This window comes from Sus scrofa, chromosome 8 (assembly GCF_054392235.1).
Source record: "Sus scrofa isolate SSC_HxYL_T2T_F1_AM1 chromosome 8, Sscrofa_HxYL_maternal_Yorkshire_Landrace_v2.0, whole genome shotgun sequence".
Classification (NCBI taxonomy): Eukaryota; Metazoa; Chordata; class Mammalia; order Artiodactyla; family Suidae; genus Sus; species Sus scrofa.
Window position 1 is genome coordinate 27,223,924 of NC_139390.1, and position 25,578 is coordinate 27,249,501.

At 34.6% G+C, this 25,578-nt stretch overlaps 2 long non-coding RNA genes across 7 annotated transcripts in view; one reads left to right on the top strand and one right to left on the bottom strand.

The window, feature by feature from the left end:
* LOC146400378 (uncharacterized) overlaps window positions 1-25,578 on the top strand; it is a 444,118-nt gene that overhangs the window by 358,338 nt on the left and 60,202 nt on the right. The window lies entirely within an intron of this gene.
* Window positions 1-25,578, bottom strand: part of LOC110262073 (uncharacterized) — a 453,546-nt gene that overhangs the window by 12,104 nt on the left and 415,864 nt on the right. For 5 of the 6 annotated variants that reach the window (XR_014812297.1, XR_014812295.1, XR_014812298.1 and 2 more), the window contains one exon: window positions 24,313-24,412. The exons of the other annotated variant lie outside the window; for it this stretch is intronic. This is a non-coding gene — a long non-coding RNA (uncharacterized LOC110262073). The remainder of the gene's footprint in view (window positions 1-24,312; window positions 24,413-25,578) is intronic. 6 annotated transcript variants of the gene reach the window in all.

Genomic DNA, 25,578 nt, shown 5'->3' on the forward strand with positions numbered 1-25,578 from the left:
CTCAGAACCCACTGAGGGATCTGGTGTTGCTGGGAGCCATGGTGTAGGTCACAGACGTTGCTCAGATCCCATGTGGCTGTGGCTCTGGCTATGGCTGGCAGCTATAGCTCCAATTTGACCCCTAGCCTGGAAACTTCCATATGCTGCAAGTGGAGCCCTAAAAAAAAAAGAAAGAAAAAAAAAAAAAGGAAAGGAAATCCATCCCATCTCTCCCCCCCCCCAAATAATAATGCCCAGATTTGGAAAGAAAGGAAATCTTTTGTTCCAAGCTCTATATCCCTAGAAACTTTATGAACCGTTCCTGGGAGGCTGATCATGTCTTGAGCAATTCAAGTCTGCATTTGGCAGCTCCAAATTGTTAGAGAGATTAGTTTATCTGTATCCTGTTAATAACTACATCTATGCAGGATTTCGTGTGTTTTTATCAGATAATCAAAATCTTATGGCCTTTATTGAGGATGAAAAATACAAATAGTTATGACTATACTCTAGAAACCTTCTTATGTATTATGAAAAGTTGATAAAGAAAATATCACAGTAGATCCCTAGGCAGAGGATCAGTTGTACTTTTTAATGCAGGCAGTGACCAAAGTTTAAGATGGACCAACCTGTCAGCACTAGAGAGAAGCAGCCAGAACAAAATAGGGAAGTTCATACCACAAGTAACTGGAAAAAGACAAAGTTGGCAAGAGAATCATAAGAATACAAGAAAACTATTAACTCAAAAAGAAAAGATAAAAGTACACATTCTTTTTTCCCAGTAAAACAAGAGCTGCAGAATCAGTCCAATGTGTTTATTGAGAGTGAAGCTGCCGAAAACAAAGATGAAGCGTTAGACAAAGATAGCGATTTTAAAAAACAAAAGAGAGATTCCCAAAGAGAAAACAATGGTGATAGTAGCAGATGATGAAGAACTAGATGAAAACAAATCAAAGCTCCTGCAACATAGTGACAAAAAGTACACTACACAAGGAAAGGAGAGAGCTTTACTGACCATCAAATCAAAGATAACTCCCACTGTGTGTAGTCTGCACTTAGCTAAGAGAAAATAACAAGAATGGTGGTATCCATACATCACAGGAAGGATCAGATTAATATCTAGGCTATATCAAGTGTATATAAAGTATATGAAAAAGAGGTAGAACTAGACTTTTCTTTACCAGGAAAACCTATATTTGTCAACATGGAAAATCAACATAGTGAGATACAGGGCTGTGGACCCCAAGGTGAGAATGAGCACTTCAAAAACAGCTCTCAGAAGGAATAATGGTATTATATGCATTTTAAAATTTGCTCTTTGGAAAGTGTATAATAATATGAGACAGTTATGAAGTGATGATGAAGAAGGTCTTTGTTTCTTCAGCAGAAATATTTCTATTAAATAGGTGGTGGTGTCCTGGTGAAATCTGAAACATTCTTAAAGCTTGAAAAAGTATCTTCAGTGTTGCGTGATATTCTTGTTTGATCTTCAAATGATGAAAAAGCCTTTTCTAGAAGTGTCCAGAAATGTGGCCTGTTTGTTGTCTGAATAAATTAATGGTCCCCAGAGTTCCCATCATGGCTCAGTGGTTGGTGAATCTGACTAGGAACCATGAGGTGGCGGGTTCGATCCCTGGCCTTGCTCAGTAGGTTAAGGATCTGGCGTTGCCGTGAACTGTGGTGTAGGTTGCAGATGTGGCTTGCATCCCGTGTTGCTGTGGCTCTGGTGTAGGCCGGCAGCTACAGCTCCAATTCAACCCCTAGCCTGGGAACCTCCATGTGCTGCGGGAGTGGCCCTAGAAATGGCAAAAAAGACAAAAAAATTAAAAAATAAAAAAAATTTTAAAAAAATTAATTAACGGTCCTTGTAAAGGGAGAAGCACATAAAAAGCAATCTGCAAATGAGCAGCTATTTGCATTCTGCTTTGTTTAGCAAAAAGTACGTTAAGATAAATACTTCAAACGTGTTTTCAGTAACATCTGCTCTAATTTTAATTTCTTCATAGCAAGAATATGAATTACAGGTTTATTAGTAGTTTTACATTTTTTTCAGCCTATCATGGTCATAAACTAGCATTCTCTCATATTTTATGCAATAATACATTTTGGAATGTCCCTCTTTTTAATTGTTCACAGGTATCATAAAAATCATGAAAATAATCCTTAAAGTCAAAAAGCCTCTTTTTCTGCAGATCAATGCAAGATTTAATTCTTTAGATAAATGAAATGAAAAAATGTTTATGGGAACATGTTATCTGATGTTGGGAGCTTACGTATTATTATACCTTTAAAATATTTTCATTGAAGTATAGTTGATTTAAAATATTATTATCTTCAGCTTTACAACCTAATGATTCCATCTTTTAAAGACTATACTCCATTTTAAGTTATTATAAAATATTCCTGTGCTGTACAATACATCATGTAGCTTATTAATTTTATATGTAGTACTTTGTATCTCTTAATCCCCTAACCCCACCTTCCTTTTCCCCCCTCTTTCTCTGCACTGGTAACCATTAGTTTGTTCTCCAAATCTATAAGCCTATTTCTCTTTCATTATATCATTTCTTTTATTTTATTTTTTAGATTCCACATATAAAGTGTTAACATACAGTGTTTGACTTTCTCTGTCTTAATTCACTAAGAATAATCCCCTCCAGGTCCATCCATGTTGTTTCAAATAGCAGAGTTTTTTTTGATGCCTTTAAAACTCTCTGTCTCTCAATTTTGCCATTTCACTTATGCTATGTCTTGATGTGGATCTCTTTAGGTTTATCTTGTTTGAAGCTCTCTGTGCTCCTGTACTTGGATATCTGTTTCCTTCTTTAGGATTGGGAAGTTTTTGGCCATAGTTTCATCAAATACATTTTTGGCCCCTTTCTCTCTCTTTTCTTCTTGGGCCCTTAAAATGTGAATGTTAGTTCACTTGGTGTTTTATAAGTCCCTTAAACTGTCCTCATTTTCTGAATTTGTTTTTCCTTTTGCTGTTCTGAATGGGTGATCATTATTCTATCTTTCAGATCAGTTATGATTTCTTTTTTATCACCTAGTTTGGTATTAATTCCTTCTAATGTGCCTTTCATTTCATTTATTGTATACTTCAACTCTGCCTGTCTGATTTGTTATTTCTTATGTTTTATATTTCTTTACTGAAGTTCTAATTAGGTTTATTCTTTCCCCAAGTTCAGTTACCATTTATATTACTAATACTTTGAACTCTTACCCAGTAAATTATTTATTTCTGTTTCATTAGTTGTTTTTTCAGAATTTTTGTTTTCTCATTCTTTCTTTTGAAACAAATTCCTCTGTCTTATCATTTTGTTTAACTGTCTCTGTCTCTCAGAAATAGATGAAACCTATCCTGGTCTTGAAGGAGTTTCTTTGTGTGGAAGCATCCCTATGCCGTCAGTGGGTTTGTTTAAGAGAGCTGGACCTGAAGTAAGCCCAGGTCACATCTTCCCCCAGAATATGCTGGCAGCATCAACTTGTTGGGAGATAGGATTGGAGATGGAGAGGCTAGATCCAGAGCTTGGCCCCAAGTTCTCCATGTTCAGTGTCTTCACTGCCCTATCAGTGAAGGTCCCATGTTGCTAGAACAGATGCCCTGAGCGTTAGGTCCCAACTGGTTCAGTTCTCTCTAAATGTGTAATCCCCCTCTTAATAATAATGGTACCTTCACCCCAGAGGGAAACAGTGCTGGAGCAAGAGGGGCCTGAGTGAGTATCCAGTGAAGACCGAGGTGTGTACTGGGACAGTCCTGGCATGCCAGTCAGAGTTGCAGCTCTTGATTTCTTGCCTCCCTCAACTCCAGCAGTGACTGCCTTTACTCCATTCAACTGCAGTGCTAGGCTCAAGCCAGTTATTCTACCCCCTGCACACTCTCATTGGCAACAGTTGCAACCTTTGCCCTAGTCAGAAGCTGTGCTGGAGCTAGAGGGACAAGAGCAGTGCTCAGGATGCATTGTGTCAGTTGTGTGGCACTGGCCAGAGCTCCTGGCAGTTTCTGTCTATTTCCCCTGTCTTGTTACTGGGTGTAAATAAGCATGTGACTCTTTAAGAGTAAGGTCTTGATTTCTTAAAGCCCTCCTTTAAGTTTCTCTGGTTTTCAAACCAGCTAAGGGGCTTCGTTTCCCCAGTGTCTAATCTTAGTGCTGGGGTGCCCAATATGTGGCTTGAACTGATCACTCCCCAGGGTGAATTTCTGAGCCTTTGATATCCCCCTCTTCTGTGTCCCCTCTTAGGGGCAGAGATCCTAACCTGATCACTTCTTATCCCTTCCTACTCTACTCCCTGTGGGTCATTCTTTACAGCTTCCATTATAGAAGTGTCTTTCTCCCAGTTGTTTTCAGTGGGGATTGTTCCATGTATAGAGGTATTTTTGATGTTCTCCTGGGGGGACATGAGTTCAGTGTCCTTTAACTCTGCCATCCTCATCTTGTTTCCCAGTACACTTTTTAAAAAATATTTACATATATGTATATAGACACACACATTATAAAAGCTGAAAAATACTATTAGCTTGTAATGTATGCCATTTTCAGAAACCTTCTCAAGGAAAATATACAACATGCATAAGAAGCATTTTTTAATTTGGCATTAATTTTGAACTGCTCTCAAAAAATTGAAATTTGCCTTGGATTGTATTTAAGATAACATCTTTTGCTCCCAAAGAAATAGTGTAAAAAGGAAAATCAATTACACTTTTCCTAACTGAAAGATTTGTAACATTGTATCAGTAAATTTTCTCCAGAGAGACAGCACCAATAGAATGTGTGTGTCTGTGTGTATGTGTAAAACCCATGATTATGGAGGCTGGCATGTCTCAAGTTCTGCAGGGTGAATTGGGAAGCTAGAGATCCAGGACAGCCAATGATTTGGTTCCAGAGGAAGTTCAAAGGCCAGAGAAGGAGGAGAGACAATGTTGCTATTCTAGTCTAAAGGCTAAAGTGCTAGTCTAGTCTAAAGTGCTGAGACTTGGAAATAGCTGATGCTTCAGTTTGGGTCCAAAGGCAAGAAAAAACGCCAAGTGTCCCAGTTTGAAGACCATAGAGCAGGAAATCTCTCTTACTTGAAGGATGGTCAGTCTTTTTCTTCTATTCAGCCTTTGAACTGGTTGATGCCCACCCACATTAATGAGGGCAATCTGCTTTAGTCAGTATACAGATTTAAATGCAGTTTCATCCAAAAATGCTCTTACAGAAAGATCCAGAATTATATTTGACCAAATATCTGAAACCTCATGGTCCAGTCAAGTTGATACATAAAATTCATCATCACAACATTCTAACACAACTATACTAGTGTCTCTATGTGGTACAGAAAACCCTCAAGCCGGAGAGTTTATAACAATGCAGTCTTTAAGGACGGTGGTTATAGAATGTAAATATTCATGGAAATTAGCTATTGATTTAAGATTAATTATTAGTTAATCTTGAGAAGCCACAATTTATAATATTATGGAATTGATAGGGATATGTCGATTCATAGGAACATTATTATGGATGGGCTTAGAAATGTTCATAAGTGAAGTAAGTCAAACAGAGAAAGACTATATGTGCTATCATATGCTGTCACCTGTATGTGGAATCTTAAAAACATGATACAAATGAACCTATTTACAAAACAGAAATAGACTCTGTTTACAAATACAAAACAGAAAAAGACATAGAAAACAAATTTATGGTTACCAAGAAAAGGGGGGAAAGGATAAATTGGGAATTTGACATTAACCGTTATATACCACTATATATAAAATAGATGAATGAGCACACTGTATAGTACAAGAAACTACATTCAATATTTTGTATAACCTATAATGGAAAATAATCTGAAAAAGAATACACATACACATATAACTGAATCACTTTGCTGTATACCCAACACATTATAAATCAAATGTACTTCAATAAAAAATTAAAATAAAACTAGGTGAAGGTATTATACTAGAATACAAATTTGTGACCTTGCTTACTTAAAAATAGGCCATTTTATATTCAGATTTACCTTTGGATGTTTTTACTGAAGTATCTAGAAATACAATTGAAATATAGCCAAAAAAAGTGGAGGGAGTTTTATGAAAGCAATTTCAAATAAGAAAAAATATAATGAATTTCAAAATTTTTAAATACTGAAAAATACCCCCAAACACATAATCTAGATAATAATAATATATGACACTTGTATTAAATTATTTGTCACACTTATGTAATAGATTTTTCTCATAATCTGATTATATTCTGATTGTCTCTTCACATAACTAAAATTTGGTACTATTTTAAAGAGAGACAGTAGAAAGGTATTTTTTTCTTTAGTATGGTTGATCAAATCTGTTCTTTTGTTTATTCTAATCATGTTGTATTGTTATGTATAATTTTAGTGTTGTCATACCTACGAATCTCTCTATAACTGTTTTAAAATGCTATATTGCAAAGTTGAGAAAATAATACAGAAAATTTCTATAGAGAGATATTTCACTATGAAACCAAAGATTCATCTCTGATTTGGCAACTGTTCTGTGCTAAATGCTAGAGATAAAATAGTAACTTAGAAAAGACCCTGTTCCTCATGATGTTGATTGCCCATAGTCTACTATCCCATGGTTACTTTGTTTTGTGGCATCCTAAGGATGGAAAATAACAAAATTAAATATTTTAGTATAGTAAAGTTACTTAGCTTTCTATCAACTAGACTTCAGAACCAAGCAACTAAAACTATATTATATGAATTATAATTCTGTAACTATATTATATGAAAATAATCCACAGGATATATTATCAATAAATCTAAATTGGTTTGGTATAAACAGAAAATTAAATTTCTAAATTGATTTTGGTTTCATACTTCCTTAGTCCTTTGAACTCTCTTAGGTCATAAAATATGATTAAATGAATCAAATATCCTGGGCCTAATATAATCAACCATTTTACATAAAAATAAGTCTTCAGCTTTTGGAAATAAGAAACAAGAGAGCTAGAGAATTGCTCTAGGATAATAACACTTTCTTTTTTTTTTAACTCTCTGCTTAAAATATATGTTAAAATTATTTTAAAATATATTGTTGATCTGGAGGAAAAGAAAGAGAATCAAGAATACTTATGAGTAATATCTTGAATCAAAGCAAGAATTATATCCAAGCTAGAACCTGTGGAATAGGTCAGTCCTGTATTTTCTTATTTTTTGAAGAAATTATTTTTTTTTATTGAAGTATAGCTGATGTACCATATTATATGTTAAAGGTATACAACATAGTACTTCAAAATTTGTATAGATTATACTCCATTTATAGTTATAAAATACTATATTCCTTTTTATGCAAAACATATCCTTGTAGCCTATTTTATACATAGTAATTTGTACCTCTTAATCCCTACCCATATAGTGCCTCCCCTCTCCCCTCTCCCCACTGGTAACCACTAGTTTGTTCTCTGTATCTGAGTCTACTAGTTTTTTGTTATATTCACTAGTTTGTTGTATTCTACTTCTATTGGTCATCTCATACAGTGTTTGTCTTTCTCTGACTTACTTCACTTAGCATAATACCCTCCAAGTACCTGTTGCAGGGCTGAGTAGTATTCTATTTTGTGTGTGTGTGTGTGTGTGTGTGTGTGTATACATATCACATCTTCTTTATTCTGTTGATAGACACTGAGGTTGCTTCCATATCTTGGCAGATATAAATAATGCTGCTGTGAACACTGGGTGCACAAATCTTTTTGCATTAGGGTTTTAGTTTTTTCAGATATATATCCAGGATTGGAATTGCAGGATCATATGGTAGTTCAGTTTTTAGATTTTTGGGAACCCTCCATATTGTTTTCCACAGTGGCTATACCAACTTACATTCCTACCGACAGTGTACGAGGGTTCTCTTTTCTCTACATCATCACCAACATGCTATTTGTGTTCATTTTGATAATAGTCATTTTGACAGCTTTGAGGTTATATCTTATTGTGGTTTTGATTTGCATTTCTCTGATCATTAGCAATGTTGAGCATTTTTACTTGTGCCTATTTGACCATCTACACTTACACTTTGGAAAAATGTCTATTCAATTATTTGCCCAATTTTTAAAAATTGGGTTGATTGTTTTTTGATGTTGAGTTTTTGTGAGCTATTTATATATGTTGGCTATTAATCTTTTATCAGTCATACAATTTGCAGATGTTTTTGCCAATTCCATAGGTAGTCTTTTTGTTTTTCTATGCAAATCTTTTAAGTTTAATTAGGTCCCATTTGTTTATTTTTATTTCCTTTGTTGTAGGGGACAGAGCAGAAAAAATATACTGCTACAATTTATGTCAAAGAGATTTCTGTTTATATTTTCCTCTAGGACTTTTATGGTTTCTGGTCTTAAATTTAGCTCTTTAATCCATTTCACGTTTATTTTTGTATATGGTCTTAGAAAATGTTCTTATTTCATTCATTTACATGTAGCTGTCCAGTTTTCCCAGCACCATTTATGATACTGTGAAAACTGATGAAATAAATTGACGATGATGCAAAAAGATGGAAAGATATGCCATGTTCTTGGATTGGAAGAATTAGTGTTTTTAAAATGACTATCCAATGTAATCTCCAGACTCAGTGTGATCCCTATCAAAATATCAATGACATTTTTTTCACAAAACTAGAACAAATAATTTTAAAATTTGTATGGAAACAGAAAACACCTGAAGTAGTCAAAATAATCTTGAGAAATAAGAACAGAGCTGGAGAAGTCATCTTCATTCTATACTATAGAATTGTAAGGATCAAAACAGTATAGTCCTAGCACAAAAACATATACATTGATCAGTTAAACAGAATAGAGAACCCACATATATATGGCCAATTACTCTAGGATAAATGAGTCAAGAATATACAATGAATTGTACTTTCAGAGTACAGGAGATACCAAGATAATGCAGACTCTCTTTAATGAGTGAACCAGAAAACACTCGTCCTTCAGAATGAGGAGAATACTTACTTAACTGTCTTATTCTTGGCTTGAGTGTTAAAATCAACACAACAAAAACAACAAAAAAGAACAAAACTTCCCTCTGGCTATCCCTAAATAGAAGTGCACTTCTTCATGAGTTCAGGCTATATTTAATGCTTTCTTTGCAGTTAAAATATAAACATTAATAAAAATATCAACAACCAAGCAGCCCAGTTTGACTTAAGGTTTGTAACATCTTAGTGCCTAAAAGAAACAGAAAGCAAATCTTTCCAGAGGAAAATAATTTAAAAAACTACCACACGTAATATTAAAAGTAATATGAGCAGATGATTTAAAAATATTACTAAACACAAACAGAAATAATCATGGTGTAAGATCATTTAAAATAAAAACTCTACTTTGGATCTACATAATGAAATTATTAAATAAAAATATAAAGACCTATTTCATATGTTCTGAGAAATAAAAGGAGATGAATAGATTTAATGAAGTCTCTTTTGAGACTAATAAATATGACATTGTTGGCAGTGAAACAATTAGAACTTGAAATAAAATGCATGATAATAAAATTAGAACCCTGTAAAATAGTTAAGAAAGACTTAGGAAATTGGGAGATAGCACTGAAGATATTATCCTAAAGTCAACAAAGACTATCAAAGAACTAGAAAATACAGAAGTAAGGTTAGGAAAAATAGAGAAGAGTGTAGAGTCCAACATTTGCCTAATTGGAGTTCCAGGAAAAATAGTTTGAAGGAGAATAAAGAAAATGTAATAATCCACAAAATAACAGCAAATTTATTTCCAGAATCAATCAGTGATGCCTATTAAAAGATTCAGATAGTCCAAACTTTTCAACTAGGAATATGCAACATGAATACACACACAACAGACACTCAACACTCACTCAAATTATGAAGAGACCTATTTGAAGTTTTCTACTTCTAGTTCAATTCAGTCAGTATTTCTTAGGAATACCTTCTCTCAATCTCCACAACAGAGCAGTTCTCCCTGCTTTAATTTTCAGACCATCATATAGCCCTTTTTTAACCCTTGCTGCCAGTGCTTATGCATGTTTATATTGTTGTCTGTTGTTTACTTCCAAATCAGAAAATAATCAGTAAGATTGAGATCATATTTTGATTCTATATTATTATTGTAAGAAGGAATTGAGTTATACTAGTTTGCAGTGGATGCTGTAACAAATACCATAGACTGCATGATGTAAAGGAAAAAAAAAATCTCATAGTTCTAAAGGCTATTAATGAAAGATCAAGGTTTTGGCCAGTTTGGTTTCTTCTAATCCCTCTTTCCTGGCCTGCAGGTGGCTGCCTTTTTAATGTTTCCTCATATGGTTGCTCTTCTATGTTATTTGTGTCTTGATTTCCTCTGTTAAGGATACCAGTCCTGTTGGATTCGGGCCCATCCAAATAATTTCATTTTACCTTATCTCCTTAAAGGCCCCATCTCCAACTACAGTCACATTCTGAGGTACGGGGGGCTTGGACTTCATCATATGAACTTGGGGGGAACACAGTTAAATCCATAATGTGAATAGGGATTTTCCTCAAAAACGAAATTTCTAGAATTATCATGCTTTCCTCACAAAGGTTAATAAAATTGTATTTATGAAAGAGATTGTGCTTGTGTATCAAATTAAAATTAACTCAAAGACTTGACAAAAATGGACTTATAAAAAGCTGTTAAATGAAATGAAAAAAACTTGTAAATGATTGCTTATTAGCATGTGCTTAAATTTGTCTCTGTTTTCTCTTTTAAAAGAAAATGTGTTCAATGGGTTTCGATGAATGCATGTAAAATATATAGCTAAGTGAATGATACCAAAATTATAAATAACTCAATTCAGACAAAGAGCACTATATTTTCAGGTAAAATTAAATACAGTGCCATCAGGCAATTTATTTCTCTTACATTTTGAAAAATATTTTACTTTATGTATTACAAAATAATTAGATGTACTTAATTCTTCCATGTTTTTTAAATAGCTCTAAGACTATAAACTAAATTAAGATAACAAATTCTGGTGCTTTTTTTCCCCTTTCTGTAGATTCAGCAACCATCTGGCACCATTTAAACAATTTTTCCTTGAGAATTTCTTGTATATAAGTCTGCTTGACAATTCTCTCTCATCTCACTGTTGGTTTGTCTAAAAATGTCTTTATTTCCTTTCTTTTTTGGCTGTCTAGGGCCACACTTGCCGTATATGGAAGTGCCCAGGCTAGGGGTAAAACTGGAGCTTCAGCTACCAGCCTAAGTCACAGCCATGGCAATGTGGGATTTAAGCCACATCTGTGACCTACACCACAGCTCACAGGAACCTTAACCCACTGAGTGAGGCCAGGATCAAACCCACATCCTCATGGTTTTCATACTAGTCAGGTTCTCAACCTGCTAAACCACAATGGGAACACCCCCATTTCATTTTTCAAGAATTGTTACACTGTATAAATAATATTGGGTTGACAGTTTTTGTCTTTCAGCATTTGAATATGTCATTCTAATGTTTTCTGGATTCTGTTATTTCTGATGAAAATTGAACCATTATTTGATTCATTATATATCATTTTTCTCTTGCTGCATTCAATATTTTCTCCTTAGGCTTAGCTTCACCCAATGTTGTTAAGATGTGTCTCCATTTGATTTTCTTTTTTTTAATAATGATTTTTATTTTTCCATTACAGCTGGTCTGTCAACTTTCTGCTGTACAACATGGTGACCCAGTCATACATACATGTATGTTTTTTCTCACATTATCATGCTCCATCATAAGTGACTAGTATGGTTCCCAGTGCTATACAGCAGGATGTCATTGCTTATCCATTCCAAAGGCAATAGTTTGCATCTATAAACCCCAAATTCCCAGTCCATCCCACTCCCTCCCCTTTGCCCTCCCCCTTGGCAACCACAAGTCTGTTCTCTATGTCCATAATTTTCTTTTCTGTGGAAGGGTTCATTTGTGTCATATATTAGATTCCAGATATAAGTGATATCATATGGTATTTGTCTTTCTCTTCCTGACTGACTTCACTTAGTATGAGAGTCTCTAGTTCCATCCATGTTGCTGCAAATGGAATTATTTTGTTCTTTTTTATGACTGAGTAGTATTCCACTGTGTATATATACCAGATCTTCCTAATCCAATCATCTGTTAATGGACATTTAGGTTGTTTCCATGTCTTGGCTATTGTGAATAGTGTCGCAATGAACATGTGGGTGCATGTATCTTTTTCAAGGAAAGTTTTGTCTGGATATATGTCCAAGAGTGGGATTGCTGGGTCATATGATAGTTCTATGTATAGTTTTCTAAGGTACCGCTATACTGTTTTCCCACAGTGATTGTACCAATTTACATTCCCACCAACAGTGCAGGAGAGTTTGATGTTCTTTGATTCTGTTTTATCTGGAGTCCAATGGATTTTTTGATGTATAAGTTAATGTTTTTTCCCAAATTTGAGAAATTTATAGTCATTTTTATGCAGATAATTTCTCATAAATCTTTACACTTACTGTTCTTATCCTGATAACTTCAACATTCCTTCTAATCCTTATTATCAATTTAATTTATGAAATTGGTTACATTTCTCTTTGAAAACAAACTTTTTAAACCATGACAACCACAAATGATTTTCCTATGTGAGCAAATCATTTCAATCATACTTCTACAATTGTGATGAAATTTTTCTTTGCTTTAAAAGGAAAATAAAATTTAGCATAAAACTTACATTAAAAAAAAAATGAAACATCAGGTTCCTAGACATAGTTCTTAATATTTACCCCAGGATTCAAATGGTTAGGCTACAGCTTCTTTCCATTTTCTCTATTCTTAATATAAAAAAGACATATTTTGCTTTGAGTAAAAATGAAAGTGAGGCTTTTGGTGTAGAATGACAATTATTGTCTAGTATGTGTCATAGAATATAAATAGCAAAATCATCCTTTTGGCTGTGGGCATAAATAAACAAGATAATCACATGCTATTAAAAGGCAGTAAATTTTTCCTCTGTTCAAGTTGAAGGGGAGTTTATTGTTAAGTAGATGAAAAGGGAGTTAGAATTATGTTGTGGAAAATAAATCCGTGATTTACAAAATAAAGACATCAGTGTAACTGTACTGATTGATTTAGGTTAAGTGTGGCTCAAATTTAAATACAAATATTATTGTTATATTTACCATGGGACCTAATCATGAAGATATAATAAATTCTGTCATTGGATCATCACTTTTATGAGCAATTTACTAAGAAGTCAGTTCTCTCTGAAGTTCATTTTTAGATATGTGAACAAATGATTAGTAAAGATTTAAGTCTTAAAAAAAAAGAGAACAAAGTTACAGCCATCTTTTCATGTTTTAAGCATTTTATACATGTATTATTATTATTATTATCTCTTCATGATACAAATACTGAGTCACAGAGAAATTAAGTGACATAAAGAGAAGGTGTCAAGTGAGGATTTAAACTCAGCTTGTTTCAAGACCCCACAATCTTGGGCTTCTCACCACACTACACTGTATACAAGAATTTTGAAAATTAATGGTAATATGAAAATGAAGATATCTTCACAGTGACATTAACTCTTGATAATACTAATGAAATGTATAATTTTTCATTTTTAGTATCAATAACTTGGTGTATTCATCAATTATATTTAATTGCTTAACATAGTTAATAATTCTCTGTTTTAAACTTGTAAAATGGGAGAACATTCAGGAATCATAAATTCAAGCTTACTTTTCACTACTGAATTATTTAAATGTATTCATTGCAAATATATTGATTGTACTTGTGGCTGGAGATATACCAGAAATGAGGATAAAAAACTCTTTACAGATCTTGAATTCTGATGGCAAAATCAGAAAAACACAAAACAAAAACAAATAAAAAATTGTAAACCTGTAAATTTCTTCGATGAAGAATAAAACTACAGATTTTATTTATTTTTATTTTTTAATTTTTGGCCACATCTGCAGCATGCAGAAGTTTCCTGGGCTAGCATTGAACAAATGCCATAATAGAAACTCAAGCCACAGCAATGACAACAATAGATCCTTAACCTGTTAGGCCCCCAAGGAACTCCAACTACAGATTTTAATAAATTATTTACAGAATGGTTAAAGGGTGATGTGATAGAACACACATGGGGAGGATGCTAATTTCAACAGGGTAATTTACCTGTCAAAGTTCAGCATGCAGCAGAGCACCCCCAGTCTCTCAGGTTAAATGCGGCAAGAAGTACAGAGTGACATATTCCAGTTAGAAGAAACAAGTGAAAAGCGTACAGTTGAGACAATAGTTGGGTAAGATCAAGAAACTTGGAGAACAGAATATCTGCAGGATGGTGTGATAGGGAAGCAATGATACAAGGTAAACAATGATATGTAGTCAGAATAGAACTCATGAATATGTATTAGAAGAGTTCAGTATGTATTTTCTGGAAGACACTGCCCTGTTCACAATAATGGTTCCTCTTATATCTCGGATTTTGGAACTGGTCTCCCAGGACCAATTGATTGGTTCACCTTGAACATTCATATTTACCTTCCTAGGAATCTAGGATTAAAAATGTAGCATGTGGTATCTGGGTATCACAGAGAGGTAATCCATATCGTTAATGGCATCAAGTCACTGATCTGAAAACCCTGGAACAGGTGGAAGTATAATTTTGGAATTTTAGGCTTAAAAGGAAGGAGAAGAAATAACCCGATAATTGATTTCCTGCTCAGGGCCCTCTACCGTGAAAATATCAAGATAGTCTGTAGTTATATTTTTTAAGGAGACTATAAATAATCCACAAGACATCTAAGAATGAGTATATTCTCCCTTAAGATTCTTTGCTTGAAACTTCCAGACATATACAAGGAAAACTCTTCTAGATATGATACATTTACATAAATTAATAACTATTATTTTAACTCTACTTATAATTGAATTACACTTTTTAGAGTGTTTGTGATTTGGGTATTAGCTATTTTGCCATATTGTAAATTATCTGTATTCCTGCTTTTCATCTATTGCTATCTGATAATCTCATTTGTTTTACATCATTCTTGTATTACATAACATTTCTAAAAATTATTTGCTACACCCATTGAACTTATTTCAAAGAGTAGGAAATTCATTTTCTACCTCATAAACTGACCAGTTTTGAAGAGAACATGTTGTTTCTAAATATCTGGAGGTAGAGCATAGTTAGCTTTGGAGTTAGTTGGCCAATAGGCAAGTTCCCAAGTTTTATGCAAAGTTTTCTACAAGAAAATTTCAATAAAAAGGAGGTAAGACCACTTGACTTGGGATAAATCCATTGCCTGCAGATTTTCATGCCCAGGATGTATATGATATTTTTTAAAGACTCCAGTCTTAAAGATTAGCATAAATGAATAGTCCTGGATAAGGGTGATTGATTTTAGATTGGTATCCTAATTATTATCTCCTTGCCTAGGCATTCAAACTCAATTAAAATATGCTCTTACAAAAATATATCTGCAGCCCTGTGCATGCAATTGTTTATATTAATCTGAAAATAAAAATTTCTGGTACATCAAATGGTCAGTGATTTTATATTTGTAGAAAAACCACTATAAAAGTTAATGAGGGCTCATGAAATAATAATTGTACTTATTAAACTATAAGCAGAGAATTACACACATATATAGTTATTTAAATCCCTGCTTATATCAGCATTTTATTATGGCTGAAAAGAAAATTAAATGTTATTTTAAATTTTTAAACAAAGATTTACAACCTTTCATATTTTAAGTATGCAAATTATTTGACCACATCAAAAGTATAGAAACTACTAGATACATAGTTACATTTACAGTTAGAACTTAAATCAAGAAGTATTTATTAAACTAGATACTGGGCATATGATATACAAAAAAAACATTTTAAAAATAAGCAGTAAACCTCTCCCTTCAAGCAGTTAAGAAAGCAAATGTTTGTGTGCGTGCATGTACCATACATAAAGCATACATATATGATGATATAATTTGATTCAATTCTGCCTAATTTGAAATACTTTTGTTTTCTTAAATAGAAATATCGGTATGCATAAATTTATATATGCAAAAATTGACATAACATTTTATTTTCTGAATGGAATAATTTAAATACATTTCTTCATAAAAATTATAAAATGGAAAAAGGAAAATTTCTTTGAGCTGAAAGCAGGAATTTATACTGAACATATTTAGCATATTCTATAGTTTCTTCTAGACATACTATATATTGAATGTATGCAGGATGCAGGATTACATAATATTCATTAAGTAGGGCACAATGAAGTATTTCTAATCAGTTTGAAGTCCTTGTCAAAGCCAGTAGATAAGATGATAAAATAATGGGCAAATAATCCCCAAATTCCAATGATGTAAGAAAATGAAAGTTAATGTTCTTTAAAATGTTAATATGTTACTTATGCCACAGGCCTAGTTATATTTTTGAACATATCATCTAGTCACCCATATTCCAAAGCTTATGTAACATTAATCTCTACCTGTTAAGTTTTTATTTCTGATGAGAGAGTAGGAATCATGGCCATTTATTTCCTGGCTAAGAAAGATTTCACCTGGAAATGATATTTATTAGTATTGTTCAAAGCAAGCCTCATAGTCATATCTGATTTGAAGGGAGTAAGAGAGCATAATTCTACAGTTGCACAGAAAGAAGCCATAAATCGACTCTGATGATTATAATATATACAAAAGAAATAGAAATACAAAAATAAGGAATAACAATTATAGATAGATAGAAATAGAGATATTTGCTTTTTAGGGCTGTACCCACAGCATATGGAGGTTCCCAGGGTAGGGATCAAATCCAAGCTGCAGCTGCCAGCCTGCACCACAGCCACAGCAACAGCAGATCCAACCCATGTCTGTAACCCACACCACAGCTCACGGCAACACCAGATCCTTAATCCACTGAGCAAGGCCAGGAATTGAACCCCCATCCTCATGGATACTATTCAGATTCGTTTCTGCTGCACTACAGTGGGAACTCCTGATAATAAATATTTATCAAAGAAATAATTAGATTAAACATGAAGCATAAGAAAATGAAAACCAGTGGAAAATTCTGAGATTTCAGTAAGGTGGCCTGTTGCACCAATAAATGTTAAAGAGGGAATATTTTCCTTAAATTTTAATAGTGCTGCTTAGCAACTCTATCTTTAAAAATAATCTCCATCAACATTTTTTAAAATATAAAATCTAGAAATATAAAATTCTTCAGAAATGTATAGAACTTAACATAACATTCTATCTTAAAACCTAGGATAAAATTGCTTTATGTGAAAGAACTAAGCTATTTAAGGTCTTTAAATGTATCTTTATATTTAATGTAATCACAAGAAAGAATTCTTTTTTTTTTTTTTTGGTCTTTTTGCCATTTCTAGGGCCGTTTCTGCAGCATATGGAGATTCCCAGGCTAAGGGTCAAATCGGAGCCGTAGCCTCTGGCCTACACCAGAGCCACAGCAACGCCAGATCCAAGCCGCGTCTGCAACCTACACCACAGCTCACGGCAATGCCGGATCCTTAACCCACTGAACAAGGCCAGGGATCAAACCCGCAACCTTATGGTTCCTAGTCAGATTCGTTAACCACTGAGCCACAACGGGAACTCCACAAGAAAGAATTCTTGAATAAAATTTTTTAGATCTAGGAAAAGGTGTAATGAATTTAGCCAGTAAATTTTAGCTAGAGAAAAAGCAAATAATTGTAAAAAAAAAAAAAAATCAGGCTTGTGTAGTATGCAAAATACATGGCTTGGGCTTTAGCATTTTGAGTAAACACAAGCACTAAATCATAAAACTAGAACAGAGTTCTGGATATTTCCTACCATGCAGGTTCTTTTTTTTAATAATGATTTTTTTTTCATTATAGCTGGTTTACAGTGTTCTGTAAATTTTCTATTGTACAGCATGGTGACCCAGTTACACATAAATGTATTTTTTCTCACATTATCATGCTCCATCATAAGTGACTAGACATAGTTCCCAGTGCTATGCAGCAGTATCTCATTGCTTATCCATTTCCAAAGGCAATAGTCTGCATCTCTTAACCCCAGATTTCCAGTCCATCCAAATCCCTTCCCCTCCCCCTTGGCAACCACAAGTCTATTCATCAAGTCCATGATTTTCTTTTCTGTGGAAAGGTTCATTTGTGCCATAAATCAGATTCCAAATATGAGGGATATCATGCAGGTTTTAACACTCTTAATTTTTGCATCACAAGAAAGTCCAGAGATCCTGAGACAGGAAAGGGGAGTATATAAGGAATTGGAGAAGTGACTATTTACAAATCAATATCAAAAGTGTTGAAACTGAACATTTAAACAAGTATTTAGATGTATAAGATAATAGCTTTTTACCAGCCCTGGCTGTGGTATTGGCTGCTGATCTTTGGTGTACAACAGAAATTGAAGAAATATTGTATATCAACTACAGTTTAATAAAAATGTTAAAAAAAAGATGTAGATGTAGGAGGAATTTACTTAAAAGGTATAGAAACCTTGATAGGTTACTTTAAGATGCATGATAAATATCAATCTTTATAATCAGATGGATTGTGAAATAACCAATTTCCTAACCTAAATCCTTACATTATAATAATAATTATAATCCAAATGAATTCCAAAGAGATCAAAGTACATGTATCTTTTCAAGTCGTAGTTTTCTCTGGATAGATGCCCAGGAGTGGGATTGCTAGATCAAATGATATTTCTATTTTTAGTTTTCTGAGGAATCTCTGTACTGTTTTCCACAGTGGATGCACCAATTTACATTCCCACCAACAGGTAAGAGGGTTCCCTTTTCTCCAGACACTCTCCAGCATTTATTGTTTGTAGACTTTTTGATGATGGCCATTCTGGCTGGTGTAAGGTGGTACCTCATAGTAGTTTTGATTTGCATTTCTCTAATAATTAGTGATGTCAAACATCTTTTCATGTGTTTTTTGGCCATCTGTATATCTTCTTTGGAGAATTGTGTGTTTAGATCTTCTGCCCATTTTTTGATGGCATTGTTTATTTATTTATTTTTTTTTGGTACAGAGCTGCAGAGGTGTTTATAAAATTTGGAGATTAATCCCTTGTCAGTCGATTCATTTGCAAAGATTTTCTCCCGTTCTGTGGGTTGTCTTTTCGTTTTGTTTAGGGTTTCCTTTGCTGTGCAGAAAATTTTAAGTTTAATTAGGTCCCATTTATTTATTTTCATTTTTACTGTCATTACTCTAAGAGGTGGATCTGAGGAGATGTTGCTGTCATTTATGTCAGAGAGTATTTGGCCTATGTTTTCCTCTAAGAGTTTTATAGTATCTGGTCTTAAATTTAGGTCTTTAATCCACTTTGAGTTTATTTTTGTGCATGGTGTCAGGAAGTGTTCTAATTTCATTCTTTTATATGTGGCTATCCAGTTTTCCCAGCACCACTTATTGAAAGGACTGTCTTTTCTCCATTATATGTTTTTGCCTCCCTTGTCATAGATAAGTTGACTGTAGGTGTGTGGGTCTAATTCTGGACTTTCTATCCTGTTCCACTGATCTATATTTCTGTCTTTGTGCCAATACCATACAGTTTTGATGATTGTTGCTTAGTAGTATAGTTTGAAGCAAGAGAGCCTGATTCCTCCAGCTCCATTTTTCTTTCTCAGGATGGCTTTGGCTATTCTGGATCTTTTATGCTTAAAAAAAACCAAACTTTAAAATGTTTTGTTCGAGTTCTGTGAAAAATGTCCTTGGTAATTTGATAGGGATAACATTGAATTTGTAGATTCCCTTGGGTAGTATAATCATTTTGGTAATATTGGTTCTTCCAATCCAAGAGCATGGTATGTGTTTCCATCTGTTTGTGTCATCTTTGATTTCTTTCATCAGCATCTTATAGTTTTCAGAGTAAAGGTCTTTTGTCTCTTTAGACAGGTTTACTCCTAAATATTTTATTCTTTTTGATGTGATGGTAAATGAGATTGTTTCCCTAATTTCTCTTTCTGATCTTGCATTGTTAGTATATAGAAATACAGTCAATTTCTGTGTATTAAATTTTGTATCCTATGACTTTGCCAAATACATTGATGAGCTCTAACAATTTTCTGATAGGGTCTTTAAGATTTTCTAGGTATAGTCTCATCTGCAAATAGTGGTAGTTTCACTTCTTCCTTTCCAATTTGGATTCCTTTTATTTCTTTTTCTTCTCTGATTGCTGTGGCTAGGACTTCCAAAAATACGTTGAATAGTAGTGGCAAGAGCAGAAATCCTTGTCTTGTTCCTGATCTCAGCAGGAATTCTTTCAGCTTTTCACCATTGAGAATGATATTAGCTGTGGGTCTGTCATATATGGCCTTTATTATGTTGAGGTAAGTTCTTTCTGTGCCCACTTTCTGAAGCATTTTTATCAGAAATGTGTGGTGGATTTTGTCAAAGGCTTTTTATGCATCTATTGAGAGGATCCTATGGTTTTTATTCTTCAGTTTGTGAAAGTAGTGCATCACTCAGATTGATTTGTGGATATTGAAGAATCCTTCCATCCTTGGGATAAATCCCACTTGATCATGATATACAATCCTTTTAATGTATTTTTGGATTCGGTTTCCTAGCATTTTCTTGAGGATTTTTGCATCTATGTTCATCAGTGAAATTGTCCCATAATTTTCTTTTTTTGTGTTATCTTTGGTTTTGGTATCAGAGTGATGGTGGCCTCATAGAATGAGTTTGGCACTGTTCCTTCCTCTGCAATTTTTTGAAATAGTTTCAGAAGGATAGATGTTAGCTCTTATCTAAATGTTTGATAGAATTTCCCTGTGATGCCATCTGGTCTTGGACTTCTGTTTATTGGAATTTTTTTTCTTATTGCCATTTTATTGAATGTTTTGGATTTGTTTTTGTTTCTCTTTTTTCTTCCCCTCTTCTCTTGTTCTCACCTCTTTTGGTTTGATAAGTATCTTTAGTGTTGTATTGGAGTTGATTTTTCTTATTTTTGTGTGTATCAATTGTAGAGTTTTATTTTGAAGTTATCCTGAAGTTTCGTATAGGAGTCTGTATATATATGAGATTGTTTGAAGTTATTGGTCTCTTAATTGCAAGTGTATCTCCAGTGTCCTGCCTTTGTACTCTCCTCATGTTTCTGATTTTGGTAGCATATTTGTGCATGGATGATTTCCTATCTGTAGTATATATATATATGCCTTTACTGGTGAGCCTTGTCATTTGTGGTATTTTTGTTTCTAGTTGTGGCCTTTTCTTTTCTACCTAGAGAAGTTACTTTAGTATTTGTTGTAAATCTGATTTAGTGTTGCTGAATTCTCTTAGTTTTTGCTTGTCTGTAAAGCTTTTGATTTCTCCTTCAAATCTGAATGAAAGCCTTGATAGTAAAGTCATCTTGGTTGGAGGTTTTTTTCCTTTCATCACTTTAAGTATATCATGCCACTCCCTTCTGTCCTGTGGAGTTTCTGCTGAAAAATCTGATGACAACCTTATCAGAGTTCCCTTGTATATTATTTGTTTCTTTTCCCTAGCTGCTTTCAATATTTTCTCTGTCTTTAATTTTGGTCATTTTGATTAATAGGTGAATTGGGGTGTTCCTCCTTGGGTTTATTTTATATGTTACTCATTGTGCTTCCTGGGTTTGAGTGAGTGGTTCCTTTCCCATATTAGGGAAGTTTTTGGCTATTATCTCTTCAAATATTTTTTCTGTCTCTTTCTTTCTTTTCCTTCTGGCACCCCTATAATACCTATGTTGGTGATTTTAACATTGTACCAGAGTTCTCTTAGTATGTCTTCATTTATTTTCAATCTTTTTTTCTCTTTTCTGTTCCACATCAGTGATTTCCACTAGTCTGTGCTCCACCTCACTTATTCATTCTTCTGCCTCCTGTATTCTGCTGTTGGTTGCTTCTAATGAATTTTTTATTTTTTATTGTATTTTGCATCTCTACTTGCTTTAAGTTTTAAAACTTGTATTTTTTGCTTGATATTTGCTGTAAATTGTCAGTCTTTGCCTCCAGTTTATTTCCAATGTTTTGCATTATTTTCACCATCATCAGTCTAGAGTCTTTTTCCTGGAGGCTGATAATCTCCATATCACTTTGCTGTTTTTCTGGGGTCTTTTCTTGCTCCCTTATCTGAGAGATAGTTCTCTGCCTTTTCATTTTTATAGGTTTTGGTGTGGTTTCTTTTTGCAGACAGTGGAGTTGTAGCCTCTCTTACTTCTGATGTCTGACCCCTTTGTGGCTGAGGTTGATATGGGGGCTTGCTGTAGGTTTGCTAATGGGAGGGACTGGTGCCTGCACATGGGCAGGTGGGGCTGATTCTTATGCCTCTGCTGGGCTTTGCCTCTGGGTGAGATTAGAGGCAGCTGTGTGCCTGGGGGGGGAGGGGTCCTTAGGCAACTTGTTTACTGATGGGTGGGGCTGTAATCCCACCTGGATTATTGTTTGGCCTGGGCTTCTCAGTGTTTATCGGTGGGGCCAGATTTTCCCAAAATGGCCACCTTTAGAGGAACACAAGCTGATGAATATTTCTGAGACCTTTACCTCCAATGTCCTTCCCTCACGATGAGCCACAGTCACCCCCTGTTTTCCCATGAGATCCTCCAAGAACTGCAATCAGCTCCAACCCAGATTCCTTTGGAGTCTCTGCTTTGCCCTGGGACCCAGTGCACATGAAAGCCTGTGTGTGTCTTTCAAGAATGTGGTCTCTGTTTCCCCCAGTCCCTTGGAACTCCTGCATATATGCCCCACTGGGCCTTCAATGCCAGATGCTCCAGGGGCTCTTTATCCCAATGCCAAATCCCCAGGCGTGGGGACCTGATGTGGGGCTCATAACTCTAACTCCTGTAGGTGAGTCTCTGTGATACAGTTACTTTCCAGTCTGTGGGCTTCCCACCCTTTGGGTAAGAGGTTGTTTATATCACATAATCACCCCTTCTACCATCTCGATGTGGCCTCCTCTTTGTCTTCTGGAGTAGGATATCTTCTACCATTTGGTTGAAGGTTATTCCACATCTGGTTGTAATTTTGTTGTTTCCATGAGAGAAGGTGAGCTCCAGTCCTTCTATTCTGCTATCTTATCCTGTCTTCTATATTTTAAAAAGTTTAAATCGTATTTTCTTATAAAAATTTAGTAATTTTTTTTAAGAATTTTTAATTTTTATTTATTTATTTATTTTTTTGTCTTTTTGCCATTTCTTGGGCCGTTCCGCGGCATATGGGAGGTTCCCAGGCTAGGGGTCTAATCGGAGCTGTAGCCGCCAGCCTACACCAGAGCCACAGCAATGCGGGATCCAAGCCGCGTCTGCAACCTACACCACAGCTCACGGCAATGCCGGATCGTTAACCCACTGAGCAAGGGCAGGGACCGAACCCGCAACCTCATGGTTCCTACTCGGATTCGTTAACCACTGCGCCACGACGGGAACTCTCTAGTAATTTTTTTCAATTAAAAATCTAGTCTATGCCATAAAGATAAGGATCTTTATATCTGGTCTGTGTTGATCTTTTCCCTTTCACCTCATGCTACTTTCGCATGATAGTCTAATCATAGTGGTCTCTAGATTCCAGTTATTGAGAACATTCCCACCTCGGGGTCTTTGCATTGTTTGTTCATTCTGCATGGAAGACATTCCATCAAAGTGTTAAAAAGTGACTTTCTCATTGGCACTTAAATGTCAACCTCTCCAAGAGCTGTCTCTGAACATTGCATGAAGGACCTACCTCTCATAATACTTGTGTATTTCCCCATGGCAGTCATTTCAATCTGTACTTATTTTACATGTTCATGTCTTTTGGATTCATTTGTCTGTGTCCCCAACTGGACTACTTATGGTTGACTGGTAACAATTTGTTTAGATTCAAAGTAAATGGACAAGATGTAGAATCAGCTTGGTCAAAGATTGTTTCCACAAGGAAATATCACCCATCCTGCTTGCTACCTTTTATGTTTAAAATTATAAAAGATTATATAAAATGAGACTGCAACTCTGAACCTATTCTCATAATGCACCCAGATTAAAAAAAATATTATCATAAAATGAAATATTTGAGACTCTACATTACTAAATGAGTTTGAATGTTTCCAATACAAGTACTAGGTTGTAGACTGATAAGCAGTACTATTTTATAGTAAATATAAGTAAATATGTATATTTTAATATGTATGCTCGAATTCAAGTTGAGAAACATGTATAAACAATTATAAGGACAGCAATTTAACATGACTTGTTTCGGACTTAACGTTAACTCTGATAACCATTATATTCTGGACCAAAAAATAAAAATTATTTGGTGGAATATGAATGACCTAAAGTCACACAGAATCTGGAAAAAAGTTTAATCCATGAGAGAAGTGATCTGCTAAGGTGGAAGTCCACATTTAACACCACTCACCAGTTGATTAGCAAGGGGTGGTAAGAGCTGTCTGGGAAATCTTCACTGTCATTTTCTTAAAGTGTCAGAGGGATTCAGGGCTGTCATTGTGGAGAGAAACCTGGAAAGAAGGGTGCCATATGATGTAAATACAAAAGCTCTGAGTATAAACACCCTCACATCCCTCGCTGCATATGCATGTGCTTGAAAGACTCTAGCTAGAGCCAGGAGTAGAATAGCTGTGGTCTCACTCCCTGTGCTTTGATTGAGGGCTCTTGTAGGCAGTTTGCTGAGACAGTCCCTGGGCTCACATTGCTTCTTTTCACTCTGAGTGATCACTGCCTTGTGCTGCTTGTTTGCTTGTTTCTGAAAACATTTTTTCCCATTTATTTTTTTCCATATATTTTTCCAAGATTTTCAGGTAAGAATTGTTACTTCATCATGGCTGGAAGGGGCAGCCCCCCCCCCCCCATTAAACCCTCAATATTGAATAAGAAAGAGATTTAGGAAGTTTTCAAATAAATTTCATAACATTTTACCACCTATGTTATATGTTATTTTAAAACTACATTCAGTGTATTATACACATACCAGGGGATTTTTATATCATATAAACAAAGAAAATGCATAATTTTACAAGATTGAAGATATAGTGGTTCTTGCTATTCCTTTATTTCAAAGTTTTATTAAAACCAGAATTTTTCACTTTTTGGAAATTAGTAGATAGAATTTGGAAATTAGTAGATAGAATTTGAGTTTAGGATCATTTCTTTTTACTGGAGCCAAACAAAACAAGCAGTTGTTGGCTCTAATTTCTTTCCAAACGATCTTGCTAAGATTGGGGGCAAGAATATACGGAGAACAAGCATGTATGGACTGGGGCTATTGAAAGATAGGAATAAAACTGTTGACTGCCATGTCAAATTACAAAAATAGGTACATTATATCCTGTCAAAATATGTCCAATAATATTTTGGATGCCTAGGATGAGGGTGAGGGGAATACCTAAATTTTAACATATTTTCTCAGCCCCGAAGGTGAAATAGATTAGAAGGAAAAAGTCAGAATAAAGATATCATATTCATTTACTGCTAGTAGTAGATGCCACCCCAGCTAGCCTGGAAGATTCCCCTTTACCTTGGATTCTAAGCTCTTTGGAAAGCTCTGACTTTTTACTCAGCCAGGGATTTCTTGTGTTCTTTGAGAATTTTGAAGTAAAAGCTCTAGAAGCCACCCTTAATTTCTTTGGATTATTGAAAAATTTAACATCAAACATCAGAGACACTG